Source organism: Schistocerca americana, unplaced genomic scaffold (genome assembly GCF_021461395.2).
Source record: "Schistocerca americana isolate TAMUIC-IGC-003095 unplaced genomic scaffold, iqSchAmer2.1 HiC_scaffold_746, whole genome shotgun sequence".
Classification (NCBI taxonomy): Eukaryota; Metazoa; Arthropoda; class Insecta; order Orthoptera; family Acrididae; genus Schistocerca; species Schistocerca americana.
In genome coordinates, this window is record NW_025726507.1 from 22,501 (window position 1) to 27,500 (window position 5,000).

The window sequence follows — 5,000 nt, forward strand, 5'->3', positions numbered from 1 at the left end:
TGTACAGAGATACAACAGTTTCGACTGGAACCGGATTAAACGTATACACGGCGCTGATTAGTAATAGATAGAGCCATCAGAATACAGATAATGTATACAACTGTCCGTATACATGCTGAAAGACTCTGCTCACAATCACAACCACACGTCAGCCACACACCCTTATCACGCACTACTCTCTGCCTGTAACACGCACACAGACAATATGTAAGCACCAGCATGGAACAACACCCAGTGCATCCTCTCCGCCACATTAGACAATCCACACTGTCATAACCAGACTGGGAGGTCCACTCAGAAAACAGAATATCCCACCCACCCGACAACCACCATTGCTCAGCCAAGCCACCAACACCCACACATGTCCTACACAGGGGTGCACCCAACATCACAATACTGCCTCCTCTCACAGCACACAAACAATGGCAGGAATGAAAGACACAGGTCTGCCACAAGCATGGAATGAGAGCGCCGCCTGTCATGAGCCAAAGGTGCATCCTGACGTGGCAAATCAGATGATGCCGCAGGCATCCACTTACTATAATCACAATCAACAAACCGGCCGCCCCGCCCCGCCCCCCATTAAACCTTTCCTTACAACAATGTGTACCTTAACCTAACCTATATCGTACCGTAACCTAACCTATATCGTACCGTAACCTAACCTATGTCGTACCGTAACCTAACCTATGTCGTACCGTAACCTAACCTATGTCGTACCGTAACCTAACCTATGTCGTACCGTAACCTAACCTATGTCGTACCGTAACCTAACCTATGTCGTACCGTAACCTAACCTATGTCGTACCGTAACCTAACCTATGTCGTACCGTAACCTAACCTATGTCGTACCGTAACCTAACCTATGTCGTACCGTAACCTAACCTATGTCGTACCTTAACCTAACCTATGTCGTACCTTAACCTAACCTATGTCGTACCTTAACCTAACCTATGTCGTACCTTAACCTAACCTATGTCGTACCTTAACCTAACCTATGTCGTACCTTAACCTAACCTATGTCGTACCTTAACCTAACCTATGTCGTACCTTAACCTAACCTATGTCGTACCTTAACCTAACCTATGTCGTACCTTAACCTAACCTATGTCGTACCTTAACCTAACCTATGTCGTACCTTAACCTAACCTATGTCGTACCTTAACCTAACCTATGTCGTACCTTAACCTAACCTATGTCGTACCTTAACCTAACCTATGTCGTACCTTAACCTAACCTATGTCGTACCTTAACCTAACCTATGTCGTACCTTAACCTAACCTATGTCGTACCTTAACCTAACCTATGTCGTACCTTAACCTAACCTATGTCGTACCTTAACCTAACCTATGTCGTACCTTAACCTAACCTATGTCGTACCTTAACCTAACCTATGTCGTACCTTAACCTAACCTATGTCGTACCCTAACCTAACCTATGTCGTACCTTAACCTAACCTATGTCGTACCTTAACCTAACCTATGTCGTACCTTAACCTAACCTATGTCGTACCTTAACCTAACCTATGTCGTACCTTAACCTAACCTATGTCGTACCTTAACCTAACCTATGTCGTACCTTAACCTAACCTATGTCGTACCTTAACCTAACCTATGTCGTACCTTAACCTAACCTATGTCGTACCTTAACCTAACCTATGTCGTACCTTAACCTAACCTGTATTGCGCCTTAACCTAACCTGTATTGCGCCTTAACGTAACCTGTATTGCGCCTTAACGTAACCTGTATTGCGCCTTAACGTAACCTGTATTGCGCCTTAACGTAACCTGTATTGCGCCTTAACGTAACCTGTATTGCGCCTTAACGTAACCTGTATTGCGCCTTAACGTAACCTGTATTGCGCCTTAACGTAACCTGTATTGCGCCTTAACGTAACCTGTATTGCGCCTTAACGTAACCTGTATTGCGCCTTAACGTAACCTGTATTGCGCCTTAACGTAACCTGTATTGCGCCTTAACGTAACCTGTATTGCGCCTTAACGTAACCTGTATTGCGCCTTAACGTAACCTGTATTGCGCCTTAACGTAACCTGTATTGCGCCTTAACGTAACCTGTATTGCGCCTTAACGTAACCTGTATTGCGCCTTAACGTAACCTGTATTGCGCCTTAACGTAACCTGCATTGCGCCTTAACGTAACCTGCATTGCGCCTTAACGTAACCTGTATTGCGCCTTAACGTAACCTGTATTGCGCCTTAACGTAACCTGTATTGCGCCTTAACGTAACCTGTATTGCGCCTTAACGTAACCTGTATTGCGCCTTAACGTAACCTGTATTGCGCCTTAACGTAACCTGTATTGCGCCTTAACGTAACCTGTATTGCGCCTTAACGTAACCTGTATTGCGCCTTAACGTAACCGATATTGCGCCTTAACGTAACCTATATTGCGCCGTAACGTAACCTATATTGCGCCGTAACGTAACCCACATTGCCCCTTAACGTAACCCACATTGCCCCTTAACGTAACCCACATTGCCCCTTAACGTAACCCAACACACGTTGGGCCTTAACCCAACACACGTTGGGCCTTAACCCAACACACGTTGGGCCTTAACCCAACACACGTTGGGCCTTAACCCAACACACGTTGGGCCTTAACCCAACACACGTTGGGCCTTAACCCAACACACGTTGGGCCTTAACCCAACACACGTTGGGCCTTAACCCAACACACGTTGGGCCTTAACCCAACACACGTTGGGCCTTAACCCAACACACGTTGGGCCTTAACCCAACACACGTTGGGCCTTAACCCAACACACGTTGGGCCTTAACCTGCTCTGTAATTGTCATACGACGCGTTAAATTAGTGTAGTGTTGCCTAACTGCAACCCCCGCAATATAGTTTGCTACTCGCACTGCCCGGTCCCCAGTGTATCGCTTCATGTTAAACACCTTGCAGCTATACACTGTAATGTGGATGGCAGCAGGACGTACATGCTCAATGCCCTTTGCAGTTGTTCATTGGCATTTGCAGTTGTTCATTGGCATTCGCATGTGCGAAGCACTTAGCCTACGCTGTGGTACGGCCTGTGTCAACTGTCCGCTGATGTTGTACGTCCAAATCACACACTGTACTGCACATTGGTCCTCATGTACTGAATGATACATCGTGGTACATGTGACCGTACAACGACTGCGCCAACAACGGCGAACCATGCGGTCCAAATGTTGTGCACTCAGCTACGTGTCGTCTCCCTATAAGAGCTGGATTGCAGTGTGGTATGCCCTGGATGGCGATCAGCATGAGCCGTCTGTTGATGTAGTGGCGCGTGTTGTCAGACGTAGTCGTCTCTTCTCACACACCGTGATAGCATGGTGCACTGCGTTCCACATCTGCGACATGCGACAGAGGCCGGTTGACAGTCGTTCGCGCAATGGACATCGCATACGTACGGGGGCCACCTTCCACGTGTTCGCGAAGCGTGCACATGTTGTTGCGTGTATGTGGGCAGACATAGTGTGTCGTGACACCTGACACAGGCATGCAACAATCGTTGAATTTGCAAATGGCGATGGACGCCTACGTTTGCTGGTGACGTTATGCAAATGAACAACTGGTAAACCGTTGTGGTGCGGTTGTTCTCGCTAGAGGTGAATCAGTGATGGCGACGATCGGTTGAGCTACCAACCGGTTGTTCCAGCGATACCCACCATGCCCACGAACGTGAATGGCATCTGGGTGTGAAGCGATACGCGGCGGTGGCTGGGTGGGACCGTCCCCGGCCGGTGAGGGGGGGCCTCCCGGCGTGCTGGCCGCGCGGTGCGTGGGCGCACGCGCTACAGCCGGCTGGTGGGGGCGGCCAGTGGCAGGCGCGCCGGCCGACGGAGGCGGCAGGCGGCGCAGCTGCGCGCCGGCGCACCCTGCACGCGGCGCCGTGCGGCCAAAGTAGGTCCTCGCGGGCCCGGTGCGAAGCGCGGTGGACATCTGCAGTGTGCTGGTCCGATTGAGGACTGTGTGCGCTGAGGATGCGCCGCCGCCCGGCGCTCGGCGCCGCGACGCCGTCTGCTGCTCGGTCGCCTCTGCGGTTCTCGCAGGTGGTTTGTATCGCAGCTGTGCGGACGTGTTGGCGCGTGCGCTGTGCTGGGAGAGTTCGCTTCGGCACCCAAGTGGGGCTTTTGTCCTTCTGTGGCGCTGGCGTTGGAGCTGCCGGTCACCGTAGGTGGCGCGTGTTGTCTCCCGCCGGCAATGCCACGACAGCACGCTCCCGGGCCTCTGTCGGCAGCGGCAAGCTCAGTTGGGAGCACGGGTGGTCGCACCTAAAGCGTCTACTCGCCAAACTCCGGGCGATTGCGCCTCTCTCGAACCCGACCAAGTACTTAGGACGGCGCTGCGCGCCGCCGGGACCTGAGAGGGTTTCGAGGTGTATTGTGCAGGGGAGCTCAGCCTCCTCCTGTTTGCAGAATAATTGAGCGGACGCTTGCGTGTTCGCGCGGGCCCCCGGGACACACTCCCGGGCGGCCGGCTGCTCAGCTCTAGTTGACGCAGCTCCCTGGTTGATCCTGCCAGTAGTCATATGCTTGTCTCAAAGATTAAGCCATGCATGTCTCAGTACAAGCCGCATTAAGGTGAAACCGCGAATGGCTCATTAAATCAGTTATGGTTCCTTAGATCGTACCCACGTTACTTGGATAACTGTGGTAATTCTAGAGCTAATACATGCAAACAGAGTCCCGACCAGAGATGGAAGGGACGCTTTTATTAGATCAAAACCAATCGGTCGGCTCGTCCGGTCCGTTTGCCTTGGTGACTCTGAATAACTTTGGGCTGATCGCACGGTCCTCGTACCGGCGACGCATCTTTCAAATGTCTGCCTTATCAACTGTCGATGGTAGGTTCTGCGCCTACCATGGTTGTAACGGGTAACGGGGAATCAGGGTTCGATTCCGGAGAGGGAGCCTGAGAAACGGCTACCACATCCAAGGAAGGCAGCAGGCGCGCAAATTACCCACTCCCGGCACGGGGAGGTAGTGAC

At 51.5% G+C, this 5,000-nt stretch overlaps 1 non-coding gene across 1 annotated transcript in view; it reads left to right on the plus strand.

The window, feature by feature from the left end:
- Positions 1-4,514: 4,514 nt before the first annotated feature.
- Positions 4,515-5,000, plus strand: part of LOC124590155 — a 1,910-nt gene continuing 1,424 nt past the window's right edge. Inside the window, exon 1 of the ribosomal RNA XR_006976384.1 lies at positions 4,515-5,000. This exon is cut by the window's right edge and continues 1,424 nt beyond it. This is a non-coding gene — a ribosomal RNA (small subunit ribosomal RNA).